This window comes from Pezoporus occidentalis, unplaced genomic scaffold (assembly GCF_034315485.1).
Source record: "Pezoporus occidentalis ecotype Australia unplaced genomic scaffold, CSIRO_AGI_Poc_V1 ctg7, whole genome shotgun sequence".
In the NCBI taxonomy this organism is placed as follows: domain Eukaryota; kingdom Metazoa; phylum Chordata; class Aves; order Psittaciformes; family Psittacidae; genus Pezoporus; species Pezoporus occidentalis.
The window spans coordinates 2,765,654-2,788,500 of NW_026916052.1; positions in this window are offsets into that span (position 1 = coordinate 2,765,654).

Below are 22,847 nucleotides of genomic sequence, written 5' to 3' on the forward strand. Positions count from 1 at the left end.
GTTAGCTGGTCTCCTGAAAGTTAAATTACAGTAAAAGAAGCAGGAAAGCTGTCAATCCCTGTCTCTTCATGGTGTTTGTGATCAGAGGTGGTCGGGATGTAGGGGGGTGGAGTAAGAGGAATTAAATCTATGACTAAACATTTTTCACGGCAACAAAAGGACAGCGATTAAGAGATAAATTAATGCTCTGGCAACGCTTCCTGTTTTGAAGGATGCAGCAGTGGGTAATGAATGGCTGTGTTTGGAGCGAGCCTGAAGAGCCTCTCGCAGAGCTCTCCGCTCAGGCCAAACTGCAATAAACTGGCCCTCCTCCTCTCCAGCTCCTGCAGGAAATGGACTTAAAAAGTCTTTGGCAACCTCTGTGTCCCCTTTTTCCCCAGGGTTGTCGTCGATCGTTTGATCTCTCCCTCTCTCCCTCTCTCCCCCGCTCCTAACCTTTTCCCATTCCCCCTCCCTTAGAGTCTGAAGTCTATTTTCAGTGCTCTGCCGTTGAAAGGCTTTGAAAGTTTTGTTTTCAGCAAAATATTTCCTTGAGAGCTCCCGCCCTGTTCCCTGCTCCATGCCATGGGCTTGCAGGTTACGTTTAGTGCCCCCTGGAGTGAGTCACTGGGCTCCCGTGTCCAGACTGCAAGTGACAATAAATGCCGCAGCTTATTTCCAGGAGAAACACTGAGAGGGTGGCAGTGACATCTCTGGGTCAGTTCCAAGAGCGTGGCCAAGCCACCTCCTTACAGGAGCAAAGACAGAGTGGTGAGGGAGGAAGGGGTGGGAGCTGGTGTGTTCAATCGAGTGGAGGACTGATTTGTACAAAGTGCAGAGCTGGCTTCCCTCTGGGCAGGATTCCTTTTCTTCTCATGGCTTTGGTGTGTGTGGCAGTGCCTTCGGGGACGTTTGGAGAGGAGAAAGGCTACTTGGGACGCTGTTCTGGTTAACCATTGTGCTGAAACTTGGTTGGCATGAGCAGCAACGCCTGACACCATGGAGCCCAAAGCGGCTGCTTGTCCTCGGGTCCCTGGGGACGTTGCCCAGCAGAGCATTAGCAAGCAGGCAGGAGAGCCTGGGACCCACTTGTCTGCGTCTGTGTTGGTGTACTTCTGCAGCAGCGGGAAAGGGCCTGCCGGACTGTACCGCTGCCCCCCCTCCTCGGCCGCTCAGGAACACAAAACAATTTCCTTGGGATCAGTGCCCGTTTCCTCCCCGAAAGAGCTGTGAACAAGGGCTTCCTTGCTGCCACAGGGTCCCACCCATATCCTCCCGAGCCCACCCTTCCAGCCCTACTCACAGCACTAACTCCTCAGGGAAACGCTGAACCAGAAGTTCAGCTGGGGAGGCTGGAGTTCAGCTTGGCCGTGGCTGCAGCAGAGGGGGAATGGTAACCTCCCTGCAAAACTAAGCAGAACTTCAGATGCGTAGAGGAGAGAGCTGGCTTTGACATTGCTGGTTTTCAAATGCCAAGGTTTACCACGTTCCTGGTGAGGGCCCTGGGTGCCTTGGTGTGCACAGGCTGAAGGGGTCCTTAGCTTAAGAGCTGCTTAAGCTTTAATTCTGCCTGATGGACATTGTCTTCCCAGTACCTTGATTTCAATGTGGGGTGGTTTTTTTTTTACCCAAACCAACTAGTAATTGAGGGTCCTTTGCTGTTAGAAGCCCACAGAGCGGGTGTTGCTCCTGCTCGTTGGGTGTTGTGTTACACAACAGTTTGTTGTTGCATCCCTTTGACTGCTTCTGAGAGCTTCTGTAGGGTTTCATCAGACATAGGCGATGGCTGAGCCCTGATCCCTGCTCTGCGGTCTCAACTGCTCTGCAGCACAGTGTAGCTGACCTGTGAACCAACTTAACCTGCTGATTGAGGGTTCGTCCAGGCACAGAAGAAGCACCTCTCAGCAGCAGACTCCCCATGAAACAGATATTGGCCATTCCTCGCTGCTGGATGTAGACTGGGTACGTGCTGACACCACCCTGCTCCATGCTTCAGAAGAGGATCTAAAAGCAAGGTGCTGTCAGCCCTCACAGCCACACACAAGGCTGCAGCGTCACACCCACACCCAGACAGCCTCTGGAGCTGTTCTGCAACCCGCCTGTCTCGAAGGGACCCAGCTACTCCAGTGACAACAAAGAGATGGGCTGATGACCCGTGGTCCAGACAGTGGAAGGAGGAGGGAAGAAGAGGCAGGGGAATTTGGGAAAACACCGGCTTACATTGTCCTTGGCTGCAGAGTTTGGAGGCAGGGCTGCCAACTTGCCAGCTCCTTTCTGAAGCCACCTGGATGCCTGGCTGAGCTTAAGTATCTCATGCCAAAGCAGTTTTCATGAGCAAGGACTGTAGAAACAAGCCAGAACCCAAAGCCCTGAACTCCCCTACTGAACAGAGTCCCAGGAGCGGGGAGCTGAATTACTCCTTCCCTCTCACCTTCCGACCTCTGACGGGGCACCCTTTGGTTGCGGCTGGCAGGGGCAGTGAAAATGAGGAACTTGGAGGAAATGACTTGTATTTGTCTCCCTCCTCTCGTTGTTTTTTCAGCTGTGGTAAGCTGGGCACCCCTTTCCTCTCCTGAATGGTGTCACAGAAGCTATATTAAACCTTAGAAACTATCCCCTGTGAACACCACCTTCCAGATGACAGGGTGTGGTGGGGACTTGTTTGCATGGCCCTGCAGGAAGGGGTGTGGGGACACCCCACTGATGCTCCTGTGCCAGCACCTTGGTCAGGAATGGGCCAGCTCCTGCATAGTCAGGCCAGGGCCAGGTCAAATTGCCTGGCATTAAGGGAGAACAAATGCTATTCCCGCTACCTGGCTGCAAGACTGGACATACATAAGGAAGAAAATATCCTCCATCTCTTCAGGTACCAGGAACATTTCAAGAGCTTTGTGTTTTCGGTTCAAAGCGCAGATCCAGGGAGGTGGATATTTTAGAAAGCAAATGGTAATGATTAGAGTTTTAAGTCTTAAGTATTCATTTTGTCATAAAGGACTGAATTTGTATGCTTCAGAAAAATAGTCTTTTCCTCTCAGTTAATGATAGGTTTCCTTCAATTGCCATAATTGTTCATCTTTTTATGAATGCATAACAGACAATGACATGTGATTAAATCTCCGCCCAGGGCTTCCTTTCTGAAGATCATAGAGATACATAGAAATCACCCTCTGCTCTCTGAGAGGTTGTTCATTGCTGTCCAAAGCTGATGTATAGACACATAATTATGCATTTGCCTGTATGCAGAATTCTATGACCTATTGGTGGTTGTATACATGACTATGAAAGTAATGAATTTTGTGTGATCCAGTCCCACTGATGCTGCAGCTTGTTATCTCAGAGAATATCGTGTTCTACACCACAAATTGCTGTCAAACATTATCTGCTTTGGAGAAACTTTGTGATTGTAAAAAAAGCCAAAACAAATTAGACTTCTTTTAAAAGAGCTAGGAAGACTTAATTTAATCATTTAGCTTGAAAATTATGATTAGGGATTTGGGAAGAGTAGTCTGGTTTTCCTTGAAAGGTAACAAAGTGAAAAATATAGTGGGGGCAGGAGGATTTGATTCGAAGATTATTGTCTTGATAGGATATGAAGGACACCTTTTATATTCTCTCAGCATGATGTTCCTCATTAATGGATTAAAGTTCCTCTGAACTCTTACAGCAACTTATTTTTTTAAGTGGTATGTAAGGCTATCACAGCTGACAGCGTTGCATTAATGAATCTTTTTGTTGTCTCAGAAGCAACCAGTGAAAGGAGAAACATCTTCTAAGCAGAATGCTAAAATAAAAGAGAATTAAAAATTAATTTCAAGTTGATGAAACTGTATTGCACTTGGCGTGGAGCTTTGTGTTCTTCAGCAGCTCTGTTCTTCCCTTTTGATGGACACACCTGGAGCTCTTCTCTCCACTGACAGCAGATTCATGGATGGACAAGGGAGGCAGGGAGGGAAAAAAAAAATCCCACTTGCTTGCTTTCCCCACCTCTAAGCCGCAGTATCACATACACGGAGTCCTACATCCATGTAGGTGATGCTCTTTGCCATGACAGCTTTGCCAGGACTTTCCAGAGAATTTTGTATTTGAGATGCGCAATATTTAATAACAGTTGTCTCCATGTATTCTCCTCTCTGGGGAGAAACTTGGAGCTCTCCTGTGAGGAGGCAGACTTTCAGCTGGTGTCAAACATAATAGCTCATTTGACTTCATGGCATGGTGGGAAGTTACCCCAGGTGAGTGCTACCTCTTAAGCTCTCAGACAATTCAAGCTGAAAGATTTCTGGCTTGGCATTAAAAAATGAAAGTGATAAAAGGTTATCTCAGGGCTCAAGTCTGTTTCTTTTTTTCCTTCTACACTCGTCACATTCTTTTAACACACATGAGAGAAAATCTATTGTTAACAATTTTCTGGGGTTTATTGTAATAGTACAGGAATAAATCCTACTCCTCACTCAGTGTGGTGACTAGGAGTGGATCGTGCTGCAATGAAGAACATTATGGGTCACTTTTAGCTGCTTTTTTAACTACACTTTCAACTATTTTTTCTTTCCACCGAGGTTTCTGCCTACAGAAGCTGCCTGTAGTTGCCCTGATCTGTGTCAGCTGGACATGCTCCTCACCAGGCTGGAAACTACTGGTTAGAGCCAAAGCTTGAATGCAGCCACGTCTTGTCACACGTTTTTGCAGGTGAAGACAGCTAGCACAGAACGCACAGCACAGCATGAAACGCTGGAGGAAATTTTAACTGTAGGCTTTCCTGCCAGTATATGCTGCAGAGGCCAGCAGGCGTGGCTGTCCTGAGCTGCACAGTGGGGCGATGGGGTGCCTTGGCAGTGGTGCTTGGCTGGGGAGATCTCATAGCTGGGACACACTTCAGGTTGCTGGGGACACATGTAATTTTTGCTAGGCTATAATAAAATAAGACCTCTCGTTTTGGTCCATACAGAGGTACAAATACCCAGGTTTTCTGGTTCTTTAGGTCTCCTAGCTCTGCAGCTGACATGAAGAGGTTTCCCTCAGTCAGCCCTGGGGTAGAAAGCGAATGAGAGTGTCAGAGGAAAAGGGGATCTCGTAGATCCCTGCCAGCCTGTGCTTTTATTGCATCTCAGAGGATCATGGCTGCATTTGCAGTCATCTGAGGAGATGCTGCTGAACCAGCAGCTGTTTGTAAAGACCTTGTGCACAGTCAAATGACGTCAGGCACTGTTCCACCACATTGCTGGCAGTTTTTGGGAGGCCAGAAAGCAGCCTAGGCCTAGTAGAGCTAGCGGTGGGTCCATAATTTTGCCCCTCCCCAAGCATAACAATGCCATGTTGTCAATATGTGATCATTCAACATTAACAGGCTCCCTTCCCTCTGCCCTTCATCTTCCCCAGTATTGTAAAGCAAATTGCAGAATGTACAACTCCAATTTGAGATTAAATACCGCCCTCCTTGCAGATGAGAAAGATAAGTTTTTCATTGTAAATATCCAGAGAAAAGTATGCTTGCTTGTTTGTTTTCTGTGCTTGCAAATGTTTTAACAATCAATCCTTGTTTCTGCTTCTTACTCATTACAAATTGTCCAACTAAAGAATAGAGATGAGTATATGTCCTCCATCCTATTCATATATTCTTTAGACTGAGTAGACCAGAAAGATTCAGGTTTGCCCTGTGCATATCAAACGGTTTCTAATAAGCTCTGCTGAAAGTCAAGGGCATGTTAGCTTGGCACAAGTTACTTCTTATTTGAGATATACCACCTATGACTGCCTCAGAGTGTGGATAGGACAAGACTCTTTTCCAAGGGTGCCTGTTTATCCCTATTCTACGGACGAACTAAGAGGGCTCACTGTCTTCTTTCAAAGTACAAAGAATACTTCAGCCCCACACAATTGCTTTTCATACTACAGCCAGGTGATGAGGTGTCTTGTTTAAAGGAAGAAACTACTTTCAATGCACTTCTAACTGAGTCATAGTAAAATCTGGTGGAAGTCAGTGGATTTTTATTTTATTAAAGGAATATCTCAGCATGAGTTTGAGTGAATGTAGCCATGACCTACTTGAGATAAATGTTATGTGACGGATGTAATGCTATTTGAGAAAACTACTTGTCCTGGAAGCCTTTTCCCCCTTATCCTAGCTGAGATCACCATGCAAGTTGGAGGTGGTCTACCTCAAATCTGGCTCCCAGCTGGCCTCAGACAGAAACAAGCCCAGAGATCGTTAAGATGGGGTAGCTTTGCTGTGTGTGGACAGAAAACTATGTTGTGAGGACTATGCACAAGGAAATGTCATGTCAAACCAAAGAATGCCTCGAGAACTGGGTGTCAGGTTAAGAGGATGGCTTTGGAGTCTAGCTTTGGAGGTCAGCATCTTGGGTCTGCCCAAGACTTGTCTTAGGTACCCACATCTTCCATGTGATCTGGCACTGGAGCCTGAATACATTTGGGCATTTGGTCCTTAGACACCCTCAGTAACAACAATATGGCAATTTTGACCTGTGACTGGCCAGCCAATCCATATGGCAACATTTCTGCTTCCCAGATGGATGCCAAAGCTTGATATGTGTAGAAATGATGACTAAACTAGGAGAACATCTCTGGGGAATGGCATAAGTAAAACAGCCCAGGGCCAAAACAGGAACAAACTGGTAAGACAGGATACAGATATGATGAGGGATTGACAGAGAATGTGAGGAAATTGTCTGGAAAACTAAGGGATAATAGTGAGAAAAGGAATTCAAAATGGTTAATAAGAAAAAACTTGTTCCCAAACCTTTGCTTACTTCCAGAACTGAATGTCACAAAGAAGTATATAAAGCTCTGAAGATGTGGGGGTCTGTACTTGGTTTTCTTTGTTCTCGTTTTTTGCAAAGAGGAAACTCGGTGAGTCTAATCCACTCCTCCTTGGCATGCCCTTGAGTCATTACTCAAGAACAACCCAAATGAAATAATTGGGATTGTACTAGTGAAAAATTGATTTGAGATAAGACTCAGGCTCTTTTCCTTTTAATAGCCTGAGCAAACACACTGGCCTTCATAGGCTATGGAGCCTGTCCTTGTAAGATTTCCGGGTTAGTTCTGTGGAGGCATCTGGACCTTTTCAGGATGCTTGTTTGTGTCAGACATAGACCTCCACCAAATCCTTAGCATGGAACCAGGTGTGTTTGAGTTTAAAGTCAATGAACTGAAGTACCGGTGTCAGTCTATGTCTAGAAATATGCACAGTTGAGAATGCCAGCATTTGACAACTAGTGATGGAGTCAGTTGGAAGGATCATCGGATCCCTATACTGTAGCTCCATGAAAATCCATATGCGGGGTGGAGGGAGAATTCTGGAGGGACAGACTGGAACAACTGTCAATATTTTGCTTTTAAAAAATGAAGATTGTCTCTTCCAAACGGAGACAGATGGTGGGTACATGAGTTGTCAGTGACTACAGCATTTTCTTGGAGCATTCTCTGTCAAGTCACACAAAGTCCCTCTGTTCACATAAGGAGCATCACTACTGCAACTGTATTGCAGAGCTCACTGGGACACACAGAGAAAGGTTCTTTGAACTCCTTGCAGTTTCATCTCATGATAACTATAATGAGCCACTGGGTGCTGCTGGGAAATCAGCACATCAGTAGGGAAAATCCCTACAGGTTTTTGAACAGAGCACTCACTGGTGGAATGTCAGAATTCCTTTGTTAGCCAGATGTGACTTCATTGCACAGTGTGCAGAGTTTTTGAATATTTCACTGTTTAATTAACTAGATGCTCATTTAATAAAGTAGATGTTGGTGATCAATTACTCATCTATCTGTACGACCTACTATCTGAACTCTTCTACAAGATAAATATCCATTGCAAATGCCATTCGGCTAAATACTTATGCAGAGATCAGGAGAGGGAGAGTCCAAATGATTTCCTGTGGGGCTCCTCTCCTGCCTTCCCTTGTTGCTCCTGCTGCCCTAGAACTCAATTATATTCCTCTCATTAAAAAAGGTAAATTATGATTTTGAATGTTTTTTAATGTTTCTGATAACATTTTTTGTTTTTTTTTTGAGGAATGGGAAGGGAGGCAGAAAGCTGGAACAGGAGCATGGAGGGAAGGGCTGGAGCTCTGCATGATTTATAACAAGGAATCTGTTTTCCCGAGGAAGGACAAGGGATGGGAGCTGAAGGATAGCCAAGGAAACCTTTGGAGGACATCTGCTGTGAGACTGCAGTTCACTCAGTGCCTTTGAATGTAACACCTCAACAGCAAGGTAATGAAGCTAGCAGAGATGCACATAGCTTTAGTTGCAAAAGTTAAGGCTGCAAGTGCTTGCTCATTTAAGCTGAGAATCTGGACCCTGAAGCACAAATGATTTGCATTTATAAATGGGAACATGGCAGCTAAAGGATGTGCAACGATCAAATCAGTGGCAAAGTCATGTAAGACCATGAACTTCCTTTTTATCAGAGACAGATGCTTTTCTCTAGGCCGTGTTATCTCTCATAATGAAAGCAGGCTGGATTAATTAGGGCTACATTTTCTCTATAGCAACTTCCGTGAGGTTATAAGAAGGATGAATTTGTCCCTGAAGACAAGCCCAATTTGTAAACGTAATGTCCTTGCCTGTTGTGTGTCATGACTCCAGATCTGGCTCAAGGTTTCTTATCAGTGCAGGCAAAACTGAATTCTGCAACTTCAAAAATGAGAGCAAACTGGCCTGAAAATTATGCATTTAATTTGTGACTACAGCAAAGGATATTTCCAAGAAGGTGACAGGGAGGAGAGCTATGGTACAACAGTGAAGATTTTTGGCTATTTGGGGATGTTTTGGTGCCTTAGTTTGGGAAAAGCAAAGAGATGGGGAAATGAAACGGCTTGGAGGAGTCATGGGATTCTCAGGACAGTGGGAGGAAGACTGAGAGGCGTCAGTGAGAGATCTGGAGGAGGTGGTCAGGGGAGGATTTTGGCAGCTGTTTGAGAAGGATTTTCCCCTTTCCCTAGCCTGCCACCCTACTGATTTCTCCCTCCTCCTCAGTTCTGCTTCTGCTGAAAGGAGGGCTGCAAATGCCCCAGCTGGATGTAATGGACGCGTCACTCTGCAAGCAGCAGAGTTAAGGAAGCCAATTATTAGGGGCTTGCATTGGATTCTCTGGTGTCTAATAAGTTGTAAGTGCAGATCTGTTTTTCCCTCTGTGGACATTCATAATATCTCTTTCCCGGGAGGATCTTCAGTGCCTAATAAGGGTCATGTTCACATTGCAGCCGTTACCACGATAGGGGCACTAATTGGGTTTTTCTCTTCTAGCCAGCTGCCAATTTTCATAAAACATGTTGGAATTTAATACTTTGGAGACCTCTTATTGTCTGTCAGATTTCTTTGAAATAGGTCAACAGGTTCAGAAGTTACTGGTGAGGGAGAAGGACAGCTGAGTGCAGATACACAGACAGGTGAACATACACACACGTGCCTGCAGAGTGATACTGCACGTACCACCTCCTTGGAAAACCAAACTGAAAACAATGGATAGGCTCTCTGGCTGTTGCCGGTGTTCCCTGTTGTGTGACAATTGTAGCCATAATTCACCAAAACATCAGCATTATCAGTTTACATCCTTCATGCTGAGAACTGTGTTTTTTTTCCTTGCAGCAATAACAAATAGCATTGTGGCCCGCGCATCTGACTTACTGCTCTTTCTTACTAAGTGCTCAGTTTCAGATTTTGTGGATGCCATCCTTCTCTGTCAAAATTAGCAACGCCAGTATATGATGGTCTTCAGGGTCCAACCAATCCTACTTGTGCCTTGCAAGGTGGGGATGTGAGACAATACATGCACATGCTCCCACTAGTCTGTCTTGGCATCTGACTGACTGTAGACCCAGCACAGGTTACTCTTCCTGGGTCTCCTCGTGAGTATGTTGTACCTCACAAGCTGGGATGAGGTGGGATCAAGAACCAGCTGCTCTCCTCACCAGCAAGATTTGTGTGGCTGTGGGAATAAATATGCAATTACTCAGTGGGGGATGCAATAGCAGGCATGCTCCTACAAGCTGAGATATTTATGGAGGTTTCTTAGTATCCCTGCTCCTTCCCGCATAGTGGTGACACCAAAGAGAAGGGCTGGGCGAATAATTGGACTTTCTGTTTGTCTTCCCACATGTGCTCTCTGCAATGAGGACACCCCATCTGATAGGGAATAGCTGGAGGTGACTTTCCCACATGGAACAGTCTCATTCTGCACAGCACATCCAAATACTCCCCAGCATTGGGACAAACAAGAAAGACTTCCAGCTCAGAAGTGATGATATGTACCCAGAGATGAACATTTACATCCTAGAGCAAGCAAACAGAGTCATCAGGGAGCTGAACACCTTTCCTCTTGAACCTGCTACAGCTTGGCAGCATGAGCACTCTCCTAGCAAGAAAAAGATGTGGATTTGGAATCATTACATGATGCAGCCATCCACACTGATGTTACCCTTATTTGATTGAGTACTCAAAGCTCATTGAGTAAAAAAGCCTAATACCTACCTGTTGGTTGTCCTCCTCTTCACTTTTGGTCACTTCACTACTGAGAAACAACAGCAACAGCAAAGTTTCTCCTTTAAAGCACTGGCTCTTCAGCTGGGGCAGGCTAGTCCTATAATTGGTTGGAGCTGGGCTTATATTGCAGTGGGTTATTTGGGTGATTCCTAATCTTGTCCCAAGAGCCAGCTGCTTCTGTATGGGCCTGACTTCAAGGATGTGCCAATCAACAGGATTTCAGGCTGGGTTTCCAATGAAACATGCACTTTAGTGCATGCAGCTCTGACACCCCCGAGCAGCATTTTTTAGGGATTATTTTCACAGAGATTTCTGGGCTGCAGCCGGGTGTTATAATTATGACACAATCCTCATACATTTTTATCCCAGCTAGTGGCACTGGGGATATTTTAATGAATCATATAAATGTTTAATCCTTGTTAGAATCCTGCTAAGCTCTTTGCCTTAGCAATTATCTTGTGGGTTAACTCAGTCAGTACAAGACTATAAGACAAGAAAAACATCCCTGAATCTATGCTGGAGTCAAATAACTCAGCAGTGCATTTGAATGCAATGGGAAGTGGAAGTTTAGGATCAGCCAGTTCAGATTAGCAGGCCAATGAACCCTCCCTAGTGGCCAGCGGGCTATGCAATTTGTGATGCTGCTCTACTCATGCTTTTGGCAGAGGTTATGAATCAGAAATATTTTTGACAGCACAGCACAGCATAGCACAGCTTCTGTGTGCACAGCCCAGAAAGCCAAAGAAAGCAAGGTAGCAGAACAGAAATGATTTTGCTTTCCACAACCCTCCAGCTTCTCTCAAAGCTTCTGAATCACTCTTGAAATACCACTGGAGAGAACTGAGACACACACAAAACTCAGCTGCAGGACTGGGAATGTTGATCTTAAAAATGCATCTTGTGTTTACCAGGCAGGAACCTAAGGACTTGGCTCCTTGGGGGCAATATTTACACCTTATTCAGAGTGAGACCAGTGTCCTGCTGTCACTAATTTTGGTAAGAGTTGTGCAGGCATCTCTTATGAGAGGCCTTATATTCAAAGGACCAATTGGACTGCAAGGCAGGCTGTTGAATGATTTGGAGGGGGTTGAGTACCCTGAGAGATGAACTGTCCTTCCCCAGCCTGCCCTCAGTAGTGTGAGCTTCCTTTCAGGGGTCAAAGCCAACTGTTTGGTGGGGACAATCTTCCACGTTTGCACACAGGTGAGATGTGCTGTCATTGCAGTGGATGGTTAGAAGAGAAAACTACAACAAATGCAACTTGGAGCTTCACATCTGAGCTAGGGACTAGTTACAATTTAAAGATCTGCTTCTGAAACATCTCAGCGTATCACAAGGCACTGCATTCAGTATCAGTGTATTATGGTCTGTGAAGGTAAGCAAATCTACTTACAAAACAAAATAGGATCCAGTCCAAACCCTCATATATGTAGGCTTGGACTTCATCCTGTAGATTTTGCACTCAGGAAACTCATACTATAGTCAGCATGTTTCTGCACTGAAGAGATCTGGCAAGACTGGATACTTACACTGCCAGGGTATATCAAAGACACGGATCTAAGCTTACTTGCATATGGTGTCATTGCTCACATCAGCAGAGGATGGAGTTTAGGCTCTATTCAGTGACACTTCAGATTTTTAATTTTCTCACTTCCTTGTCTGAAGGGCTTAGCATCAAAGACCACGTTAATTGTAGTTTAATCAATAAAAGCTCAGGCTGTAAGGTGGACATGCTAAGAACTGATCTCTATACAGAGCTAAGGGAACACCATAGACAAGAGATTCCACAAATCATCCTGCAGGTCTAGACTTCCAAGGGAAGTGACTTCTAGAGGAACAAACCCTCCAGCAAGAGTGTCCTGTCTTTGGACAGGCAACACCAAATTCTTTGCTAATGAGCTGTCCTCATTTATACCAGCTGCAAAACTAGCACGCCAGTGCGCATTTCCTGTTTTGGTGAAAATATTGCTTGCGAGCCTTGTTGCACTTACAGTGCCCATATCCCTTCATCCAAAGCCTGATCTTGATTAGGCCTCAGGGACTCTGGATTTCCCTCCAGCCTCCAGAGCAACTCTGTTGAATTTGAGTACTTCCACTGAAAACTTCACTTTGTTGCAACATAAAACCAGCCAGAGAGTAAAGTCGAATCTTTGAAGAGTAATGAGAATATGGGGCCTGACACGGCTATATTTTTTCAGCAGTTTGTGGCTCAGCAGCAGTAGGCTGAATTCTCTCTTGATGTTTATCCATGTGGATTCACAGAGGAACCTTTTTTTCTCCAGCCATTTTTGATATCAGTCGCGTACTGACGGGAGGCAGAGGGGTGTCTGACGCCTGCATGTGCGATGTGACGTGGGAGACCCCGCAGACGAGCGGCTGTGAGAGGGAGCCTCCTGTTATCTATTGTGCATGAAGCCTACCCTGTAGGTCCTCATCGGCAGGCACATATGGAGGAAGCCCTTTTCATCTGCGACTTACTGGCTGCCGAGGGCTGCTCCCGCGCGGCCGTGGAGGGCCGGGGGGCCCACGCTGTACAGTTGTGGTTGCGAATTCCTGGGTGGGGAGGGGAGCTGCGGGGCTGCATGGGGGAGGCTCGGCTGGGGCTAGGGCGGGATCTTTTCAATGGCAGCACAGAGGAGCTGGGGATCAGTTAATTAAAACACTCACAGATGGTTTAGGTTATGGGACACATGTGTGCGCCTGGCCGCATGACGCTTATCCGAGCCAATTAGCGGCTTGGGAGAGGGACGCCAGCCTCTCACGGGAGCAGGGTGCTGGCTGGGCTGCACGTGGGGGAAAAGAAGGTGAGGAGGGTCCCATGGAAAGCTGGGCGCTGGGGTCACATAGGACCATGCAAGGTGGGCATCGCTGGGGGTCTGTCCGCTGCCCCAGCTGCAGAAATGGGACAACATGCAGTCGCAGACTGAGCCTTGAGTGCTGAAGAGACCATAGGGTCCAGCCCTGCTGGGGAAAGGATGCCTGGGAAGGGCAGCAAACACATTACCTACCTGTGTGCCCTCTCTGCAGGGCTGGCTCAATCCACTATGTGCCCAAAGGCCACAGGGAGACATAGAAGCGCTGCTGGGTGTGCCGGTGCCCTGGACAGTTTGCCTGTACCGTGTGGTGAAGAATGGGGCACAGCCAGTGGTTTCATATGTGCTCTGGTCTCATTTTGCATTGGGAAATCGGGGAGAAGCACTGACTTTTGGTGATGCAAGTACAGTCCAGGAATGAGTTTCTTAAAGTAACTGCTCTTTTTAAACTGCAAAGAGACAGTTTAAGAAAGTTAGAACAATGCAGTATGCAGTTTATCCTGTCATTGAGCTCTGTACAAACCACACAAATATGCTTGAAATATTAATAATTCAGTGAAATTATGTCATTGGGTCTAAGATTAACTGAGAAAACAGAAGTATGACAGTAACAACTGTTTAAAAACCAGATGACTTAAGACAGCAAAAAGAAAAGCCATTTGGCTCCACCCTGTCAGATTAACAAATGAATAGTAGATCTTGATTATTGGCTAAAATTTGCTGGGATGTGAATTTGCAGGTGTGCAGGAGCCTGAGCGGGTTAAGTCAGGGAGCAGCAGCTCCCAGGTACTTCGATGCTGGTCCATGGCTTTACATGGCCCTGGGTTGGAGGTGGCCCAGCTCTCTTCCACTGCGCTGCTGTGTCTCTGGGTCCCCAAGAATTGCTGTGTGTCTGGCAATTTGTAATCTGCTTGGGCTAACTACATCTTTCAAAGATTTTGACTGTATTGCTAGACATCTGGAAATTTGGATGCACAAGGCTCTTTGGGCCTCTGATTTGCAAAACAGAATGCTTTAAATGCTCTAAGGACTTTACCCGCAGTCGTGCTGAAAGCCTGTGTCAGAGTAGGGAAACAAAGCAAACTCTTTTTTCCAAATCCAGGCTGCTGGTCTAAATCCTAGGTCAAATACGATCTCTTGGCCACTGCTGGTTCAGTAAATGGTTGTCAGAATTGTCTGAGCTTTCAAAACTTGGAAGGTGCCTTCTTTCCTCTGGGTCATAAAATTAAATTTTCTGCTGAAATTTGTTTATGAATGATTTTCATCCTTGGGAATTAAACTATTTCAGTGTCAGCAATATCTAATTCTAAAAAACTGCTTGGAGTGACAGAGACAAACCAATCAGTATGAGCGAAGGGAAAAAATCCTTTAAAACAAAAGTAAAAACAAATGCTGGAAAATATTAATTGGAAACCAAGGCTGAAATAGGATAATGAAAAAGAAGCTCCCATCAAAATTTATAGGTTTTGTAAACCAAAACGTTTTTGCAAAAAATTAGCCTTTTTGCCAAGAGGATAAATATTATTAACGAAAGCTCATACAACAACAGAGGAAGTGATGGAGATGTGCATTCATTGTTTAAATTAACTGAAGAACACAAGGCAAACTAATCAACATCTCTGTACCTTTGTCTGCAGAGTGAGAAGCAAGTGATGGCAAATTTGGTGTATCTGACCTAATATAGGGATGCAGTTTTTCATTATCTTGGTACTCCTTGGAGCAAGCTATATGTGCCTACAAAAACATGATGCTGGTGATCCTTAAATCCCACTGCAAAACAGGATCTCAGCTCCTAAGGCATTGAGGCACCTGAAGAAATGTCTCTGTTGCTGCTGGCAGCAGCAATGGCAGTGACACTGGGTGCGTGGCACTGCTGTTTCACTGGGTGCTGGTTCATCTTCCATTGGTGGGAGAAGAAAGTCCAGAGGAGGGAACTGAAATTAATAATCTGGGACTGACCTGGAGGAAATGTCCTCAGTTCTGTTTCTGGCTCTTGGTTTTTTTTCCCTTTTTGAATCTGAAAGTGTCCAAAGTGAGATCAGGAAAGGGTATTGATCTGAGGAGCCAATAAAACAACAGCATCAAGAGCTAAGCTGAAAAAATTCCCCACAAAGTCAGATGATGAGGATATCATGTGGGTCTGTGAGTTCATTTTGGCTGGAATTCCCGGTTGTTCAGATTTTGCACTGTCATAGGATACTTCTGTTCAGAAGGTACTTCCGTAATTCAGCTATTTTTCTCACCATCTTAGGTTAGGAGTGGGACAGAAAGAGAAGAAGTGCATGTGTTAGTCTGCTCTGCTAAGCCAAAACTAAGCACAGATGTACTGTGGCCGAGACTGTTTAGCTGAATTGACTGTTTGCCATAGCTACTTTCAGAAAACACATAAAAACTTTGGCCTTATCACATGAAGCAATTTGCTAGAGAGGAGCTCTCTGTCTCACCAGGGACACTGTTGCTTCACATTGACAGAAGGGTACGGTAGCGCGGCTCCTTGCTGGCCTAGACATTGAGGTGATGTCTGCAGCAGGGTGCAAGCGTACTGAATTGATTAGGCATTTGGGTTGATTTAAAAATGTATGCAGGATAGTTTCCTGGTCCTATTAAAATATTTGTGTTCTTTTATTTGATGTGCTGTAACAAGTGCCACGGTACTGTGGTGGTCTTGAAAGAATCACCATCTTTGAAGAATCTGGCCGTGGGACTGACTGAGCTTGCCATGGTCAGGAGGTGATATTTGGGATTGATGCTAAAAGGCCCAGCTCCAGAGGGAAAGGGTACAGTGAAAATCCCATCTCCAATCTAGAAAAAAGAAAGATTTACTTACAAATCCATATCTACCTCTGCCAGTCTCAGTCAAGGAGGCAAATAAAAAGAATTTCAAAAGTTCCATTTGTAAAAAAATTATGAAAGGAATAATCCGAGTTGTGACTTTTGGGGTAACTACTTCCAGATTTTAGAGTGGCTGGGCTTGACATCAACATCCTAGAGCTAGAGCTTGGACTGACTGCCTTCCCTCCCAACCCATGCTTGTACAGAGGCACCAGCTCAGCTCAGCCAGGCATTTTGGGTGGGCTTGGGATGGCAGAACAGGTCTGATATCGTCCTATAGCTCTGGAGCTTGAGTTTTACCACTGACCACAACTGCTACCAATGAGACTGCTGTTCATCATCTGCCACTGGCCTGTCATGGAGTGAGCTCAGGCATGTATCAGGAGTGGGGCACTCAGGATGAGGAGGAAGGGCCTCTGGATATGGTGCTATGATACAGCTTTCATCCTTTCATGCGCCATAATCAGTTACTTTTTATTGACATCAGCTGGCTTTAAAAAGGGGGTTGGACAGGTCTCGTAAGTGAAATCTTCTCAGTCCAGATGAAGATGACAGTCTTTGTATACTCTCTGCCTTTCTACCCTTAAACAAGGAAAACGTAATAGGTTGCTACAGGGGCTAGTTAGGGGATTTATCATTTTATGGGTTCCTCTCTGAAAAGTCACTTTTTAGAACAAGAAATCTGAAAAAAACCAAGCCTCTGTAGGATGATGACAAGCTTGTCTTCTGTTAGGGGAAGTTGGCTGCAACGTACCTTGTCAAAGTAGAGTCATGTTGAAATTACTGGGCACCAGAGAGCTTATTATCTCTATAGCCTTTGGAGGAAACATGCCTGAAGCATCTCACCACCCTATTGTGGGGATATCTAGGTACTTTCTGGAGTTGGTGGGCTAGCAGAAAGCATCAAAACATGAAAATTTTAGCTTTCAGATAAAAGTAAAGAAAAGAAGGGACTTTTGTTGGTTCTTTTTTTTTTCCAGTGATGCTTGTTTTAACGCAGTCTGGCTCACTTTGGCAAGACGAACAAGATGAGTTGGCTCTGCTGCTGGCCATGGTGTTGGCTAAGGGTCAGGGATTTTGCAGGGTGCTTACAGGCAGAAAAGTACCTGTCATGAGGCAGCTGGGCAGATCTCAGACACTTAACACCCGGGTCAGGAATGGGTTCCAGAGTGAGAGATTTTTACACTCGCCAGTTAACCAAAGGCATTCTAAGTAAAAAAAAAGAAAAAAGAAATAATCTTTTTCATGATGATACAGAGGGGTAAAATACTTTCTATGCTGAACTTAAAAGCAAAGCACACAGAAATCAGCAAAGCTAGGATTCCACCCTTTATCTTTCTGTTGGATTTTGGAAAAGATGGGGTGTTTTTTAAGGACTGTTTAAATCTCTCTTTATTTTTCCTGTATTATCATCCTGAATTACCATCCAGTGGATGTGCAGTGAATTGTTTCCTCTGTGGGGGTGTGTGTGTGTGTGTGTGTGTGTGAAGTGCTTGTCTCTGGCCTGGTGAGTGAGCTGTGTCCCCTGGCACTTGCAGTCCCTGGGGGCAGGTCTCCTCTGCCTCCATCAGCACCAGTAGTGGCCCTGTGGTGGGGGCTCAGAAATAGCACTGTCACGAAGGAGAGGGAGAAAAAGAGGCTCCCCAGGCTGATGATATAGCCTGTAGGTCTTCCTATGTCTCTGCAAGAGTTCCTGGGGTTTGCCTTTGGTTTATACTTGCTGTGCCTGGCCTCAGCCCAGGTGCCGATGGACAGGGGGCTTCAGCGGAGAAGAGACCATGTGAGCTGGAGGCTACAGCTGTCTTGCTGGCAGAATGCTGGACCAGAGAGAACGCTGGTTGTTCCCTCTGCCCATGGAGCCAGGAGGGGGGCTCAGAGCCATGTCTGCTGTGGGAGGGAAGGGCTGCAGCATCCAAGCTGCCCTGCTGGGGCTGGGCATCGGCACCAGCTTCCCTAGTAGCATGTGGTCCTTTCATCTGTGCTCCACTCTGAGATGGCTTTGAATCCAGGATTTAATTTGGGCATTTTTTTGGACAGGCTACAGAAGGTGGGGGTTGTTGCTGCACCTTCCCCTCTTATTTATTTTTGCACGGCGCACACTTTCCACCATTGCCCACAACAGGCTCAGGAATTATCTGCAGAAAACTCTGCAAATCAGGTGAAGCCATTTGTTTATACTTCAAAGTGAGGCATTAAAAACAATGGGCTGAGTAAAGCATGAAAGTAGATCAATCCCAACCCCATTTTAACTTCCTCTCCTTCAAGATCACTTTGAACCTACAGTAATTATGATTCTTTCTGCTAGCTTAAATCACCCTTGCCCTCATTAGAGCTGTGTAGAGTGACCATTTTCTATTTCATGAGTTACCACGTGTAAAAGCTGCTGTGTTTGCAAGTATTCAGGCATACCTGGCTGCACTACACAAGTCATAAGTGATAACAGTCATAATTAATATCCATTATACACCTTCCGTGTACACTGACATCACTGATAACATCAAGTGCAATTTATGTGGTGCTATGAATGGCAAGCTTCGGTTTCTTCTGAGGCGTCCTAGACATGGGCTTATTCATCCTGTGGGGAAAGAGGTTTCTTTTAGACACTCACCATGAGTATTTAGAGGTGACACAAATGATCTGAGGCCATATCAAAAGTACACCATTTCTGTTTTTTAGACAGCTTTAGAATTTTATGATCTTTTTAAAACTCAATATTAAATGATCTTTATTAAACACTTATTGCTCCAACACATTTCTCTGTTGCCCTGTTCACAGCTGGCAGTTACACTTACCGAAAAGCTCCTTTTCATGTATTACTAAGATACTCTTTTTCTACAGTGATATTATGGGGAAAAAAACCTTGCTACCTAGATGCATTTGCATTAGTGTGTCCTTCTTCAGGGTGCGATCTCAAAAGTCTCCTGGTGACCTCTGTCAGGAAAGTGCATTCTATTTTTTTCTCCTGCCTTTAAATCAGAGGTATTTGGAGACCTCTAAATGTCATAGCTGATGTTAGGGCACCAGTTCGCCTTTATAGCAGCGTATAAGCAAGAAGTTATATTCTTTAAACATTTTAATTGCCTTTCCTGATATCAGCACTGTGACATCAGCAGTAATTTGGCCTCTTGATTACCTCTGAGAGAGCCTGAGCATTGCTGGGAGATGACTGTAAAAAAGCCCAGGAGAACGAAGAGCATCTCAGAAAGGTCTAAATGGCTGCCCAGTGGCGTAAACTTTTGTACCTCTTTCATGCCCGTGGAGGTTAATCTCCCCACGTCCTCCTCCTTTCATATGCATGAAGAAGAGGAGATTTAGGGGCTGGCGGGCGGTGGGGTGGGCGCGGGGGGTGAGCGACGGCGTGCGGCCAGGGGCAGCTGCGGGGCTGCCGGTGGGGAAGGGGCCAGCATCGCGGCCGGGGACGGGCCCACTGAGCGGAAAGAACAAACTCTCCGGACCCGTCTGACACGCGGGTCAGGGGGTCACCCCGAGCTGGTGGAGGCGGCGCAGCAGATTGGAGGCTCGCGATGCCCCTCCGACATCATTTAGACAAACAAGCAGATGGCAGGTGTCAGCGGTGACAAAGAGCCATCTGTGCAGCGGGGACCATCCCCTCCATTCTCTCACAGGCTACTTCATTAAACCCTCACTTCAGAGTGACTGCGCCGTAGCCTTTAACCAACGGGGCCCCCGGTAGCACGGGGTGGTTGGTTTCCCGCCCCCCCCCGGCCCATTCTTTCTTTGATTATTTAAAGGCTGCTTGCATTCTGCTCTTGGCTACCTACGAGCAGCTTGTTTGTGCATCTTATTGCCACCAAAGGGGCAGGAGGGGAGCAAAATAAAAACAGAAACACCCAACAAAACCCTCCTGCCAAGCTGAAGAAAAACATGTTTGAGCAGAGCTGAACCTGTGACTGTAAACATGGCAAGGGGAGGTTAAAACACCCCTGGGGACTGCTGGCTATCTAGTCTGAGGGGACACGGGGAAGATGCAGAGCAGTCCACCTGGCTTTCACTGGGGGGAGTGACGGAGAAGGGCTGTGCAGTGCAAGCTGGGCCCCATGCAGGGCAATGGTGTCCTCAAGCCTAGCCCTCCAGCCTCTCTTCTCCTCTGGAAGCTGAAGCAGAGCCTCTGCCTCTCCAAGAATCCCGTGGCTCCTCCAGAAATGCCCTGTGGGGTGCAACCCCCTTCACCCCCAATGCTGAACACAGTTACCTGGGCTGCAGGCACCAGGAGCAGGAAAAGGCGTGAGGACTGGGGTGGTTGGCAAAGGTAAGCAGAGGTGCAAAGCCACCTACGTCGGGGATGCCAGAGGTGGCACCGGTGTGAAGGGGGATGCCTGCTCAGCTCCACTCTGCAAGCCTCTGGTGGCAGCAGGCCTGAGCAGAGGTGACATCTCCCTCACCATGCTGGGGTGGTGGAAGGGAAGGGGCAGGGGCTGGGTATGCCCCATAGGTTATTTATTTATTTGCCCCGCTGGGCTGCGGTGGGGGATCTGGGAACTTTCCAAGCCAGTGCACCTCTGTGGCCAGCCGCGCTACTTTAGCCTCCCCTGCAGATCCCAGCAGAGAACGGCACCGTCATCACCTCTGCCGAGGCCCGGTTGTCCCGGGAGTCTCGGGGGAGCTCTGCGAGGGTCGCCCGAGGGACTCCTGGCCGCTTCCTTCAAAGAGCAAACTGAACAAGGAGAACCCCCCGCAAGCAGCAGCAGGGTGGGAGGGAAACACACTGAGACACCTCTTCTTCCCCCCTCCCCATCCCTGCATCTCAGAGCATATGCAGGCATCAGAAAGCAACACTCATAAGTAACTCATTAGAGGATGATTTTTTCTGTGTGATGGATTGGGGTTGGCTTAAACAAAGCAAAAGCTATTCCCAAGATCCTGCCAAGTCCCTGATCAGGCCCAAACTGAGCTTTTTAGGAGTGCTAGAACAGTTTGTTTATTTTTTTTCATGTTTGTTTGCTTGTTTAAGTGGGTCTCTGCACTTTCTGGTTTCATCTAGGGAAGCAGAGATGAGAGCACTGAAAAGTTAAATCAAAAACTGTCCTTGCATCATCACTGATTTCTGCAGTACCAGATAGGACTGGAAATATCCTAGGAAAGTGTATTGTGCAAGAGCTGTCAGACTGAGGATGTTCAGATACATTTAGAGCTGCCATGCCTGGTCAGCTGAGGTGGTTGAAGCCAATGCTTTTCCTCTGCCAGGTAGCACCACTCACCTCAATATTTACCCTGTGCATGATGACAATGCAAGTGGCATCATTTCTTCTCACAAGCCCTGCTTATAATTGTGATTTATGTGGACATCCTTCCTATGAAACTGTCCCATACAGCAGTGTAAGGAACATGGGCCAGGTCCTTCCCCAAACCCTTCTGGATGTCCAAGCATGAAAAGAGAGAGGGGAGAGGAAAGCCTCCTTTTTCAGCAGCAGCTACATCTGGCTTTCAGACTGGCAACATCAGATTCTGTATTAGTTTATAAACATTGGAGTCCTCCGGGGAGTTGTCCAGATGCACTTACAGCCTCTGAGTGACAGAAGCAATGCTTGGAGTAAGGCAGCATCTGTGAAGGAAGTTTGGTTTCCCTCTTAATAGAAAAAGGCTCCTGGGGCTGCGGCAAAGGACTGACCAGTTACACACACAGGAAACTCTTCAGTGCCAATAGTCCCTCCCCTTGGCGGAGAGGAAGAGGCTGGTTGGCTAAGAAGGAAAAGGGGCTAACATTTTCCATCCTATTAGCGTGTTTACATAGGGCAATTCCCAGTCAAATCATCTTGCTTATACTAGCTTGAGAATAAAATCTTGGCAACATACCATCCACCTTACAGGCCTGGCTGGGCTTCAAATAGCTTCATCACTAAAAGTCCACTCCCCAGCAAGATAATTCTCTGAAAAACAACTGGATTTGCCAACAGCTTCCTGTTTCTCCTGATAATAAGGTGAAAATATCTTATTCCTGACAGCTCATAAAATAACCCAAACCCAAATCTAACAAATTCCCACCCAATAAATGGAAGAAAGGCAGCAGATGACCAGCAGGTATATTTTCAGCCAGCCTCTCGGTGGAATTTGGAGCTGGGAGTGCCAGGTGTGTGTGTGAGCTCACACTCACATGTATGTGTATGAAATACAGTTTAATCTGTTAATTGGTAGGTTCCAATGGAAACATTGAGATATTTTTAATACAAACAGGTTTTACCAGTAATGGGCAATAATTACCATCTGTTTGTCTCAAGTCTTGGCTTTTAACTGTTTAATTTCTGGTGGCTGCAGTCTTTCCATAGTTGAAAGACGTGAGATTCCTACAAAATATTATGGTATGGTAATCTGATTTACATGGCTACAGAGATAATCATGAAGCCTCAGCTAATAAGTCAGTATTTGAATGATGGCATTTCCTTCTGGAGGTGGTATGTTTTCCCCTGATGGTATCCTGTCCCATGGGTTTCATCAGCTTCACTCAGCTACAGTACGTGAAGAAGAAATTTCATTGGGCAAAGGCTTGAATAGGTTGCAGTGGTCCAGCTTCCTTCCCTTGTCCCCTGAAGGGATAAGTTTCAGGAAGAGGTATTTAGGCAGCTCAATACCAGACGGGGTATAACGGCTTGAACATGTTGTCGGTACAGATCTGACATTACTTTTAAGGAGGATCTATCTTTTCTGATCGATGCGAGAAGGGTCAGAGTTGCAGCTCAGTATCCTCCCTGTCTTCTTTGA